General features: G+C 31.7%; 1 protein-coding gene across 1 annotated transcript in view; it reads right to left on the bottom strand.

Moving 5' to 3' along the window:
• Positions 1-15540, bottom strand: part of LOC124365780 (protein pygopus-like) — a 56512-nt gene that overhangs the window by 27538 nt on the left and 13434 nt on the right.

A 15540-nucleotide genomic window follows, 5' to 3' on the forward strand; every position in this document is an offset into this window, starting at 1 on the left:
GATGGTTAAGAGATAAAACCACAATAAAAGAGTGAATTTCACCTTGGATTCCACAATTTCACATAAATAATACACTTATCGTATAAAATCAAGTGCTAATCCACATTTCCAGCACGGCAACTACACTTTTTATTCACTTATTTGGTAAAAAACGAAGAAATATCTTTACAAGCGGCTAGATATTTTTGACTATAAACAGCACCACAGAGAATAACCAATAAAAATATGGAACGCCATAGTAAAAGAATGAACGAATTCATACATTTCTCTATGGGATAATTGTGTTTCCAGTTTCCAACTCAAGTCAAAGCCTCTTCTCGTTTAACTATAATTAATTAGTGAACGTACTAATTAAAAATAAATCATGAATTTGCCTCGTTTGTTAATTCAAATGTATAGCGGATTTAATAATAAAAACAATGTATTGTTTATCAACAAATACATAGTGACATTTACATTTAAACTTTAAAATTTAATTAAGTTAAATAATTTTAGATTGATTTGTTACTAATATTAATTGAAGGTAAATAATATTGTGTGTATAAAAGTTAGACATTGGATCTAATTTATCTGCTGGTGAGATATAAAGTTTTATTTGCCAAATTATACTCGATACACAGACTGGTCTGTTTTTAAGATAAGACATTTTTGTTCGCTTTATTTTTATTTAGAATAAAAACAAATTTTTCCTTAAAATGTATCAAAGAATTTTGTAACTGAATTTTTAATTATGCCAATATACTTTATAAAGTATTACATTATATGATGTAACAATGTGTAACTATGGATCCAGGAATCAAACAGTATTTCCTCTATGGCTGGTGGTTAAATCTGAGTTTCTTTATCTTTTTCATAGAAGAATTTGTTAATACCAGAAGCTTTCGTTGAAAAAAGTAATTACGTAATACTATACTACTCATACTATATATTAGAAAATTATGAAATGCTACAACTAACTGTTCTGAATATATTGGTTTTATGAAATTATAAGGCTGTGAATTTTCCTACTTGAACTAAGGTGTTCCCTATGTTCAAATCATCCGATATAAAAGATAGGAACAACTTCCCCTTGATTCTTTGATGAGTAGTTTTTCCAATATTATTGAAAAGATAGTAAAAGCTGTTGCTAGTAACATATGTTCAAGAAAACGATATTTTTCAGAGTATCAGTACGGATCTAGGTAGGACGAAACCCAAAAATATTAATAAATAAATTAACAACACCATATCGCAGGACGAGGATGTTTCACTTGTGATTTTGGACCTAAAAAAGACTTGATTCCGACCTCTGATAACTTATTTGATATTATTAAAGAAATTAACGACACCATATCGCAGGACGAGAATGTTTTACTTGTGTTTTTAACCAAAAACGGGCTTTTCATTCCGACCTCTAATAACTAATTTTATATTAATAGAGAAAATAACGACACCATATCGCAGAACCAAGATGTTTCACTTGATTTTTTGGACCTAAAAAGGCATTGAATGGATTTAATGTGGCTGAAGTTTGTGAAACCTCAGTGGTCTTGGTTTAAAACTTACTTCTTCGACAGGCTCCAAATCGTCACGATAAACAGGCTGAATGGTCAAACGTAAACGGTGGATTACGGAGTAATCTAAGGCTTTTTAACCTATATTATTTCTCATATATATATATATATATATATATATAAAACAATATAGTACGAGACATATCACTGCAAGCCTTGCCGTTTGGCTTTAATATTTATTAATAACGTAAAGAATTATGAATTAATAATTCTAGTACTGGAGTATAGAAACAAATCTTCTATACTCTTACAAAGCTTAAGCAATATGTCTTGGAGCAAGTGCATTAAACAACTATTAATTTACCACAACCTGGGCTTGCAATATGTCTCGTACTATGGTAGACTAACTTTGAACGGAAACTGTATCTTTTCGCGGAAGACACTTTAATCCTTCTAAGAGAAAGGACATGGAGTGACACTAAAAAGATTTTTATAATTATATGATCAGAATTGTTTTTATATTAATTTATCTCGAACAAAATTTATGCAAACGCCATTAAGCATCAAAGGGAACTAAACGCTCCAAGACATATTAATCTATAATTGTAATAATCAGCTTAATTTATGTTGTAATTTTGATTCCATAGAGAAAATAAATTGTTAAAAATATTTGAGTAGTCCATTTCCAAAACCAGCTTTCCGTCAAAAAAATCTAAATTGAGATAATGGTTGCCATGGTAACTTTAGTGAATTTGCTACCGTTTTGAAATAATTTCAAGTTGCAAAACCTGCTTAAACAGCAAGAAAATTGGATTTAAAAAGTGATTTCATTTCCAAAACCTGTTATTTACACTCAAGCTTCAGTATCAAAACCTGTTATTTATTCATCCATCTTTACTGTTCCAAAGCCTGTTATATATCAATAAATGTAAATGGCGTCAAAGTAAAACATTTCCAAAACCAGCTATTTTGTTCACTCGTATGATTAGGCGCATTTCAAAATGAAGTTTTTGCACTCTTATAAAATAATTATTTGAGTTTTACTTATGAAATATTTTACTACCAGTGTTGGCAATACTGCAGAAACAAAATATTTAACGTATGTTTCTACCAGCTGTGCTTTAATTTTGCCGCAACATCAAGATCTATAACATCGTTTGTTGTGGTTAAGTTGAAAATTATATTGTTCTCAGTTATTTAGTTTGTTTTTTTAAGTTTTATCTAATGGAATCTGAGGTTACAGTCTTAGATACGGTAATCTACAAAATAGTAGGCCTACTGATATTGTGGAAAACGCCAGATGTATTTGTACAATTTCACAGTTGTTGAAGGAGATTCAAAAGCCAATTTAAATAAGGAAAACACTTTTGCTTATGTATGGTGTGAAAATGTATATGCTAAGGGATCAGTTCAAATTGCTTCTGCCCCTGAACCATAGACTATGTTCTACAGATATGAATGGGATCACATCTGTCCATCCTCTTTTCCGACGGTTGTGGTGGCCAAAATAAAAATAGCACTATAATATTCCTGCTGTCTGACTGGTTATTAAATACAGCTCCACAACACGTGAAAGAAGTCGTTCTCTTGTTTCCCATCGTTGGCCATTCGTTTATCCCACCTGACAGGGTTTTCGGAATCCTTGAGCCACAGTTCAAAAGTAATAGTGTTATTGAAAATCCTGATAAATATCTTGAAATGTTCCGGAAAGTTACAACAGTTATTCAACTTGGAGAAGACTGTGAGGTTATTGATTGGAAACAGTCTTCAGATGAAGTTTTGAAGAGGACGACTGACTGGCATTTTCAATTCAAAAATCAAAAAAGATTGTTTTTAGAAGAAACAAAACGTTGGACAACTGTTTTGGGTTCGAGGAGAACCTTTTTAATAATTTTGAAAGTGGGAATAGCAAAACTCTATGCAGAAGAAGAAAAACTTTGAAGAATATACGATCAGAAAAGGTGAGCAAAGGAATTCCTGTAAAATCCGCCAAACTTGATGGATGTGAAACGACTTCTAGAACTTCATTTTGGAGAAGAACGGAGCCAAAACGAACTTTTGCAATACTTATTCAAATGTATTTGTTCAGCAAGCCAACTTAAATACCGGTACACCTATTGAGCATGAAGATATTGACTTCGATTTAATGGAGGATGAAGATGAAGTGGTTGCATATAAACCTTTTTACATTGATGTTGTGGACAGTAAAGTGACATTTTCATGATGTTGTTGGTTAAAGTTCTTTTTAATTACTTTTTTATTTTTATATTGTCGTTAAGTCTTCACAACCATGAAAGGGCACTATTAAAATAAAATCATCAAGTCTTTTTTACTTATTAACAAATATGAATAAAAATTAAAATTTGTCACAGGTAATTTATTTATTCAAAACCTTTTTAACTGTTTTTGGAAATTAAAATCATTTTAACTGGTTTTGGAAATGTACCAAAAAACAAAATGGCTTCTTGTTCAGTTCCAAAACCAGTTATATTCATTATCATTTTCAAAACCAGCTATATCCAAAACTCAATATTTAATTACTAAAAAACAAAAGTCTTGTGATTTATACAGACTTTGTTAAATAAAAAAAGGACATTTTTCTAAAATTTTTTGGTGAAAAAATCAAAAAGATATGTTAATTAGTAATGTTTTTATACGTTTTTAATGAATACTGTAAAATTACAAAAATTCTAAATAACAGGTTTTGGAAATGGCCTACTCATTTAGGCTTATTTTTTAACTTCGGAATGGAATGGTTAAAGCATGTTCGTTCTTCGAATGTTACAAAATTAACAAATATATTTATGTATTTAGGAAACTTAGTGAAAAAAACTAATGACATAATCATATCACAATCATAATCCACATCATAATCATATTCAGCTCGTTATTTGGTCATATAAAAACATTACATAGTTAAAGTTTACTTATTAATTTAGCTTGCTTTCTTGTTTGTCAAAATTACTTTAAATATAGCAGATACCAAAAAGCAACCAAATTCGTTACATAACTTTGACATCTTGCGGTATCATCTAAGTACATTTTATGTAAGTACAGTTACAGTATAAATGGCTAGGTCAGCCCAGTTGGCCCTGCCAGCGCTCTAGGCACATCTACTAGTTGCGCTCCTTTTCACACCACTGCCAGCCGATTACTTCACCCCACCACCCTAACCTACCGCATATCCCTTAAATTTAGTTTGAAATGTCAGTTTTGGTTCGGGGAGAGATTTAATGTCCCTTGACTCTCCTTAATTTTCTTTCAAGAACCTTTCTATTATCCACCACCTATGGATCCACCGTGTCCCGCACTGGCAACGGTAGACGTGAGGTATCTAGCTAGCCTCCGTCCGGCGAGAATGCGGGTGACGTCCTTACAGGATCACGACCCCCCACCATCCCTTGTTATTTTAAGTATTTACAATATTTACATTATTCGTCTAATCTAATTTTCTTTGGTTATTGTTTTATTATTTTTTGTTTTTAGAACTGATTTGCTACTCGACTAGAGATTCATACAATAGGCTTTTTCTGGTTGTTCATGTTTCAAAGTAGTCAATAATGTTTTTGTAATCTAATTTTAAAGTGATTTCGTTTTGGGTGCACAACAATAAACCACTAAGTTTATTATCAACCATCGACGATCTAATCTCTGACTTGACTCTTTAAAAAGCTGAAAAGACTCATTTTGGTATGCAGTTCGTCACAGGTAGGGTTGAAATGAAATGAAAATTTGTTTATTTAAACAGGCAAAGTTAGGGCCTCATGGCCCTTTCTTACACTTAACCTGTCTGAACAATAATTATTAACAAATATTAACCAAATTAATATTAACACTTATCTACCTTACTAAATACATTAAATTAAACATTAATCTAAACACTAAAAAATTATAAATATGATACTTCTAAAAAAATAAATAAAAATATAATTATACAATCATAACACAAAATAATATTACAACTTCCATTTTTAGTAAGAACCAAAAACTATAATTAATACCTAATAACAATAATTTATAAATATATAATAAAAATATTTTAGAAATAAATAATATATATATATATAATATATATATATATATATATATATATATATATATATATATATATATATATATATATATATATATATATATATGGTGTTTTATCTCACTCACACTCCTCACACACAATGCCAGCATCACACCCACAGACCCCTAGGACGGACCCGCCCCGACTAACCGTTCATGGTACAAACGTCTTAGATATATCCTGAAAGAAAGTGCTCTCTTATCGGCTTAATTTTATGTAGGCATACATTTCTTTGATCTTTGTAATGTTGTCCAAAATCATGTATTGTTTAATTTAAAGTGGTTACATTCCTGGCCAAAGCCTTATCCATCAATATATTTGTGATATATTTCGCCTAACAGTTTGGCTTCACAAGCCACCCACCTCTTTGGAATTTTTGCGCTGCAAATTCTGGGAGATATCAAATCTTGTATAAAGATGTTTATAAGCCTCTATTTCTTTTCTAGTTCCACTGTAAGGTTGACATCTATGGCAACAAATACCTCAGTTCGGAATCTCTCTCTAGGAGACAGTTGTTCCATTCTAGTGTCCTTGTTTTCATCGGAAAATAAGTTTCTTCTTTCTTTGTCATATAAGGGCTCTTCTGTATTTGCAAGTTTCAATGCTTTTGACTCGTAATCGTGAAATGAGTCTTTTTTTATTAAAAAACGAAGATAGTGTTTCATGTTTCTTTGTATTTCCAAATAGATCTAAGTCTTGATTTTTAGGGATCTGACTTGTTTTGTCCACTCTTTCAAGAATTCCATCCCAGATCATAGTAACGTGTAACGGTTTTGAAATTTCCAAGAGTTTTCAAAAACCCGGTGGCTGTGACTCGTGTCGTTGGTATCTGATTATTGTATGTATTTAGCTCTTCAGCTTTCAGTTCACTCATGTTATCAGAGATCGAAGTGCATTTACCCATCTTGTGTTACTCAGTGGTTTTAACCAATAGCTTTCCCTGATCTTATTTTGATTTTCCTTCAATACTTTTTTCAACATGACTTTTGAGAACGTTAAATCTGTTAATGGATGCCGAGAAAAAACCATACATTCCTTGTAGGAATGGAAAAATTCGATTGCTTCTGGACATGCCTTCTCGGCAGCAAAACACCCGCTAGGGTTAGTGAGTGAGCTGCACATTGTATGTAATCAGCAAGATTATGTTTACTTTTAATCCTTGTCTGAAGACCTGAGTATATATACCCGGCATGTTGGATGCATTGCTGAAACTTTGTTCACAACAGTTACCAACATTCAGCTCAAGTTTCTCAAGTAAACTGAGGGTTACTTCTTCGAAACTTCCAGATTTGTGGCATACACTGGGCAAGAGTTGTATCAGGCGTTCGTTGGCGCAAACATTAGTCAGTGAAACATACCGTAGTTCTACAACTAGTTTGTCTGTGTTCGACGCATCTGGTGTAGAGTGTATGATTGGAGAAAAATAACGAGCTTGTTTGATTTAATCTAACACATATCTCTCTTAGTACTTCTTTGCTCATAATCTCAATAAAATCACTGGAAATGTCGGATGAAAGTAAAGTTATGATACACATTTTTGCCTTTGTTATCATATTTTGTTATGTGCTGAGCAAGAAATGGATCAAATTCACCTATCAGCCCAAGACCTCTACTCGATAAAAACTTTACAACACACAACACTCTAGTCAATACCACTTCTTCCTGGAATCGACTTTTTATTAGTTTGGTGACATTAGATGTAGTCTTTTACCTCGAAATAAATTTTAAAACATGTGCTCTGTAGTCTTCAGATTTATCATGTTTCTCAACTAATGCAAAACAACGTTTTCAATCGTTAAACCCTTTCGTAAAAGATGCGGATTTTTCCTCTGGTTGGAAGATAAAGCAACATTTTCAAAATATCTGTCTTATTGATTCAGAATAAATAAGCCAGTCTCTTTTGATATTTTCTCTGCTTGGAAGCTCGACAAGAATAAGTTGACCGAAAGCTTTCGTTTCACTTTACTTTTTCCATTTTCGTTGTGTTCAGACTTTGAAAATCAGTTTGCAGATGATCTTGATGAATTTCAGAACAGTATTTTATTTACTTGCAATTTGATACCGTGGTTGCGTAGCAACTAAAGGTGACGGAAGGTGGCGCAGGGCGGGCTGTGTGGCTGGTAGATGTCATGACAGTGTCAAGCGGCAGGCACCGCGACGGGCGGTTATGGTTGGGGTCAGGTGTTGGCAGTAGCAAAATCACGTATGCAAATACAATCACCGCTTTTTTTCATTTTTGGCGCCCCCCAAAAACTTTAATTGTCTTGCGTCCTAGGTAGGTGCCTACCGTGCCTTTTCGGTAAAACGGACCTGGGCTAGGTGTATTGTCTGAATAACCACCAATGGTCGATCTGCTCAGCAATCACTTAACTAAGTAGCAATGAAATGCGTTGCATGATTTTGATATCCTGCTATATCATTTATATTCTACTAGCTGTTCCCCGCGGCTTCGCACGCTTTTTGTAAGCTTTGCTCGTGTATGAGCACTTCTGGTTCAAGTGAATTATATTCTCAATGCCGATGTAGAGTTTACCTTGTTTACACTATCAAGAAACTCTGCCAAAAGTGTATGTTTATAGCCATTGTACACGTACATGTACTTAATAATAAAGTGGTCTAACATTCAAGCTATAAGGCCAAACAGAAATTCATTTGAAAGACAAATACCCATAAAAACTTAGCGCCTTCACATAGTGTGTGGTTATTATACACAACTATCTCGTAATTGTAGTTTACAATGTGCAGGCGCTTTGATAACTTATATATTTTGCAGCGCCTCCTGGTGGTGAGTTACACCAATGGGCATAGCATATAAACCTTCTATGTGGAAAAATACATATACTGTACATACAATTTTTCATAATGATCGGTCAAATAGTTTCTGAGTCTATAAAGGACAAACACACAAACATTCATATATATAGTATATATATATATATATATATATATATATATATATACAGTGTTGCCAGAAAGTTTAGGGATACCCCACATAAAGTGATATACTACTTGTGTCCCTATACTAACAGCAGATTGGCTAACTCTATATATTTCCCCATTAACGCAGTGAAAACGAAGTATTTTGGTGTGACTTTAATTACTTTATGTAAAAAATCTTTCAAAATATGAACTTTTTTGTGATTTTGAAATTTTGGAGGAAACACCTGTTTTTTGAAACATTAAAATTTATAACTTCTAAAATAAATGTCCAATCATCTTAATAATTGGTACGTTGTTTTAACATAAGATATGGAGTAAATAAATGCTATTGTGGCAACCAGAAAAAAATCACTCACAGTTTGGTGATCGCTCAAAGTTCCTTTATTTTTTTTACAAACACGGAAATGGCGATGTTTGTAGCTGACGGTAACAAAGCAAATGATGAAAAAGGAGTGCGTGTGCATCAATATCCCTTCCTCTGTTTAGTGAGGGAACAAGCTGGTGTGCGTGGATTGCCTACCACTCTCATAGTTCGAGCGCTACAACGCACCAAAGTTATCAGTTTTTCATTTCCGAAAAAAATAAAAATAAAGGAACTTTGAGCGATCACCAAACTGTGAGTTAGTAATATATAGTAGTAGTAGTAGTAGTATATATATATATATATATATATATATATATATATATATATATATATATATATATATGTGTGTGTGTTATTATTTTTTATGCAAGGTGCATAATCAGAAATCAGAAAATATTTATTTACAAATCCATTCAAGAAATGAATGGCGAAAAGTTTACAATAAAATAGATTGAATTCTTGATTTACAATGTCAGGGTTAAGAACTCTTAAATCGTGTAGACTGGTCATTCAACAAGCCAGTTGTATAGTTGTCTTCTGTGTGTATTTAGTAGTATGATGAGGAGGAAGTTGGTAGACAGCAGCTCTTCAAGTGGTGCAGGCATGGGCATCCATACCCATTGTGTTCTTACTGGGGTTATATGTATACATAACCACTGCATGAATATACATATCGGTAACTGTCAAGATTTTGAGAGTTGTGTAAGCCTCTATACAGCTTTCCATTGCGATGAGACTAGCAATTGCTCTTATGGCTTTTTTCTGAAGGACAAGTATTCTTTTGAGGTTGAGCTCAGGGGTTCCTCCCCACTCAATCAGGCAGTATCTAATGTGGGATTCCAACAAGGTATGATACGCTGTCTTAGCTGCCACCAGCCCTCCTATCCATTTTATTCTACGAACCACATAGACTCCAGAGCTAAGTTTCTTACTTAGTATATCAACATGAGCAGTTCGGGAAAGGTCAACATCTATTGTTAGGCTCAGAAATTTAGTTTACTGTTCTGTAGAGATGTTAAGATTTTGTTATTTCTTCATGTTTGTGTCTAAAATTGATTTACACACAACGTACCTGTGGTAATAAGGATCGATTCAATTGAATTTTGAGTTAAGCTCCAGTCCAGACACCTATAAATAGGTGAAGAGGTAGTCTCATTGTCTCATCAGGTACACTATTGAGTGCACTACGATGTGATAGACACGATCTATAAGTATGGTGGAGCAACCGAGTTTTCTACACATAACGTAAGTTAGATATGGTAGGTAAGAGTTGAATCAATTGAATTGTGAGTTTAGCTCCAGTTCACCTTCCTTTTATAGCAGCATCTAGTATCTGATGCTGTCTCAGTATTCTGTACCTGATGTGACAATAAGACTACCACTTCACCCTATTTATAGGTGTCTCTGTTGTCGAAACGATGTAAATATTTCATTTTGAGCTCCTTCGTCGTCGAATTTCTTTGGATCTCTTCAGACGAATATGACTCCAGATTTCAGGAGTCAAGTCTGAGACATTGTCATATACCAGAAACAGAAATCAAAGGAAGGTGAACTGTAGCTAAACTCACAATTCAATTCATGCCTTATTACTAAATAATGTTCTGTTTGTAATTATTATTGTTATCATAATATATTTAATTACAAATTATCACATGTAAAAAATTTCCAACTTAAATTTGGAATTTAGTTATTTAAACAATGTTATGTTCCATGAATTGGCCCACTTTGTAGAATGCTATGGATAACAGAAAATGTTCCAGTTTTCTCTCGAATGATTTGTCATTGGTTTCTACTTTAATGTATTCTGAGATTTTGTTGTATAACCTGACTCTAGCTTGTGATGGAAGATTTCTAAATAAATGTAGTCTGTGTTGTTGATACAGGGACTTGATTGTATTGTGTGTTTTGATCTTGGCAATCCCTTTCCTCTAATGATTTGCTTTCAAATTTTGAATGCGTTTTTGTTATAGTGTCTTAACTAATGATATAGTTTCAAAAATATATAAACAAGACAACTTCAGAAGTTATAATTCTTTAAATGATGTTTCAACTGTAGTTTTTTTTTAGTAATTCGTATTAATTAAACATTACTGGAAGAAAAGTAACTGGCCAATAATTTAAAAGATCTTGTGGAATTCTTTCTTTTAATTAGTTGTATTTGGGAAACTTTTAATTTATCCAGGAACATAACAGTAAAAACAATATATACAATACGTATGTGAAAGGCCTTAGTGTCAGTTTTTTAATTACAAACGATGGTATCTTGTTCCAACCAGCTTAATTGTTGTTTTTTAGGGATTTTATTATTTTTAAGATAAATAACACTCATCTGTAACAGGTTTAAATTTGAAAATTGATTCTGATAGCTTACTGATGTTCTTTGGGCTTTATATGCAGCTTCAAAAATATATGGTTTTAATTAGAAGCAGTAGCTGCATTAAACAAAATATTTATTTTTGTTTCGGATTCTGATAACATTAATCTTCACTTTTTTACACTGAGCACCCATTTTGCAGAAGTCACAACTATTTAAAACTCTGTTTTGCAAATAAAAAAATATGTATTACAATTCTCACTTCAGGTATAACTAAAGAGATAACAGTATAGTTCTCTTTTTATCAATGTAAATTCTTAAGACAATAATTTAGAAATTACATGTATAATGTTGAAAATACCATTGTTAGGTCTGTATTTTATTAATACAGGCATTTTCCACTGATTTAATTGAACAATTTAGTAACAACCATTTTGTCATTGGCAATACTTTTGGTGGTACACTTTTGAAAACTTTCTTTATTTTTAGTGTGTTCTAGAACAACTAACAAACCCAAATGGTCAGATAATCTTAATTCAATAGCTCAATAACATTTTGAATTATGATATTCATTACAGGTGTTTGTCACTGGAGTTATTCTAGTTGCCTGTCTACACAACTCATGGTAATCAAAATACAAGAACATACCCAGGAAAGAATTTGGGGGTCCAGACAAGTGATATTTTTCTGTAGTGGACAGAGAGTAAGGCTCCATTTTGTTCCTTAAAAAGTTCTTCGTTGAGAACGATCTTTCAGCAGTACGTGTAACTCAGTAATATTGAATTATTTAAATAATAATAATCGTTGACTAAAAATGTAGTTGAAAAAAATAAAAATTTGGGGGGTCCGGGCTCCTTGGACCCCCTTGCTGGCTACGTCTTCTCCTAATGAGTCATCAAGCGTTTCTCCAAGTTTGATGTATTTACCTTGTCTGTTAGTACAGTAGCTTCAAATATTTGAACTACAAACTTAGTAATAATTTAAAACCATAATTAGTATTTTATCCATAATATCCATAAACTTAAAGAATTTGAAACTAGTCCTCTTTATCTAGGTTTCAAATTATATAATAATATTCCACAGTCACACAAAAAAACTTCTCTTATCTAAATTTATAAAAATTAAAAAGAATACTTTGTTAAAACCATAATATAATGTAAATGAATTCTTTGAAGACAGTTTATGATGAAAACGAATAATAAAATTATATTTTTTAAATAAATGTAAGGGTTGAAGCCTTGGATTTAATAAATTTTTTTTATGTTTCATAACGTTTTTATATCTATAAAATATGACATATCCAAAGTAATGTTTTAGAATAAGCTTATTTATATAGTTTTAATCATTGACTATCTACATTGTCAGTTTTTTATTACATTGTGATAACAAAAAGTATTGTACAATGAAAAAAAATGGTTCTTAAATCTTAAACTGAAAAGATTCCTTAAGCTTTCAGGGAGACCATTATACATGAGGGGACTGAAATATAGAAGCTTCTCCTGCACACATCCAGCTTCACTTTTCGTAAGTGAAGCTGTTTATCATGGCAGATGCTACGCTGGGAGACCTCATTCTGGAATTGCAACCTCTCACACAAGTACTGCAGCTCTCCAGACTCTATTTTATGCATCATGCAGTCAGTCAATACCAAGAACAGCGTTTCCATTTGAAGCATATTAGCATCAAGCTGATAGGATAACACGTGTTCAAAACGTTTCAAAGTGAACACAGCGTAATGCTGCATTTTGTATTCTTTGGATTCTATTGGTGTCCTCCCTCAATTTGCTGTTTCCATGAACAAGATATCAATGATAGAATACTGAAAGAACCAGTGACTGCCCGAGCTGTAACTTAATGGTCTGCCAACATCTCGCTGAATTGAGTGAGTGGCAGGATCAAAAAATGTCAGGTCATTGTCAATGATTTATTAAATCAAGTATTTGTAATAGTTAAATAATGTTAGATGCAGAAAAACCTCTGTGGATTTTGCATTTACTGTTTAAACATGCATGCAAACAATGTCATTTTGTGAATAAAAACGTATTGATGCTTGAGTTAGGTCAACGTAAATTTTCAGATAATGGTATAAGGAATATTCCACCAGCATCAGGATACCATCAAGAATATGCCTGTTATAGAAGATATTTTTATTGTCATTAAGTACAATTACAGATCATGCAACAGACAATCAACAAATTACATATCATGTTATTTTTATAATGTAATATGAGCCATTTCTTTAATGGAAAAAGAGAAAAGATTAATAACATCCAGGTAAACACGAGTAGGAAAATTTTTCAAAACAAAAATTTGTATATTAAACTACACAATTATTTAAAAACTAAATTAAAACAGGATTAAAAACTTAAAGTACTAATATCACAGGCCAGAAATTTATGGAGTAAAAATATTAGATTTCCATCCACTTTTCTAGGCAACTTTAATTTTTCTTTTAATGTAGTATTTCATGCTTTATCATGTAACTTAATGAAAGTTTTATTCTTAAAAACACACAACTGTTTTTAGTTTTACCTAATCTAATTAATGTTAGATCTAGCAAAAAGTCCTTTCTTGTAAACTGTTAGTATATGTTTTGTCTGTTTTTATAGATGTCTAAATATTTTTAACTAGGAGTAATAGACAATAAATATATAAACTAGGCATAGTTATAATTTGAAATTTTTTAATTATTGGTAAGCAAGATTCTTGCTTAGACACATTCTAAATAATTCTCAAAGCATTCTTCTGCCAAATAAACACTGTTTTGAGTTTGGACTATTCTGTCAAAGAGTAATACCATAGGCTATTGTAAATCAGAGTGGAAAAATGGGTAAGTGAAAAAGTTATGGATCAACAAGAACGTAGCCAGGAAAGAATTTAGGGTAGGGGGGGGGTTAAAGATGGCTGATATTTTCACGTAATAGACAGAAAGTAAGACAAGTGCATTTAACTTCATTTTGTTCCTTAAAAAGATCTTGACCCGTTTCAATATTGAGGACAATCTTTCAGCAGTACATGTTAGTAATACTGAATTATTTAAGTAATAATAGTTTGCTAAAAAAGTAATTGAAAACAATTGAAAATCTTAGGGGGAAGGGAGATACGGACCCTTTGGATCCCCCTCTGGCTATGACCTTGAGGATCAATCATTCTGTACTTGACAGCCGAACCGTATGACGCTGAAACCTAGTGAAACCTGTTATGCGACATGTCATTTGGCGCACTTCTTCCTGTTATTGAATTACAGCTTAAAACAGGTGACCAGTCTGTTTCATCTTGCACTAACATTAATAACATTATATAAATTATTAAAATATTCTGTTTTGTGTTGAATAAGTAACTTACTGGATATTACGTAAAAATAACTAAGATCAGCAAATCAATTATGTTTTTATAGTCTTGTTTTTTGAAAAACTTTTATTTATTACTTCTTTCCAAAATATTTGAAAGCTTGATAAAAACTAGACTCAACAACTCTATAAACATTACATAATTTTTAATAATTACCTTAAAAAAGAAAAATATACAGAGAAAGCTTTTTTAACACATAAAACATGTTTTTTTAGTAATTCAAGTGCTAACAGTGAGTCTACTAGCTTATTTATCGATTTTGAGAAAGTATTTAACCTAGTCAATTACAACATTTTACTGCTGAAGGAGGAGTCAACAAAAAATTAAATCTTAAAAATTTAACAAGGTTTAGTACAATTCAAAGTTTGTTTATTGTTTTCTTTTTTCAATTTACATAGTGTACATTTTTTAATCCATTACTACTGAAAGAACAGATAATATTACCAAGGTATAAAATAGGACTTAATATTAGTGTCAGAAACATATAAAAAATAAATATATTAATCAAAGATGTAAAATGATATTTAATTATAAAACACTCATCAAAATAAAATGTATAAATGTATGTATTTATTATCCATAATTTAATTAAATTATTTTATCATATTTATATTCTTAAGTAGAGAAATATATTTTGTAACTAATAATAGAAGTGGATGTGAGAATTGCTGTTGTTTCATCTACATATAATATTAAAATTGAATTTGTATTTGCTGGGAGATCATTAACATATATTAAAAATAATACAGAATCCAGGATTGATCCTAGTGGAACCCAACAATTATATGGTTACCATTCTGACTTAAATCAAAATATTAATTTTGAATACAACTTGTCAGAGAATTCATTTTATTCTATCAAAGTTATCTTAAATTGCAGTTGAGGTGAAAGGTTGAATGTCTATCCCTTCTGAAAATATATTAGATACTGTCTTTGCATCATATTGTGTTTATGTGTTTTCCAATATATTGTTATGTTTGGTATTGTTTTAAATTGAATAAATATT

Source organism: Homalodisca vitripennis, chromosome 7 (genome assembly GCF_021130785.1).
Source record: "Homalodisca vitripennis isolate AUS2020 chromosome 7, UT_GWSS_2.1, whole genome shotgun sequence".
NCBI classification, from domain to species: Eukaryota; Metazoa; Arthropoda; class Insecta; order Hemiptera; family Cicadellidae; genus Homalodisca; species Homalodisca vitripennis.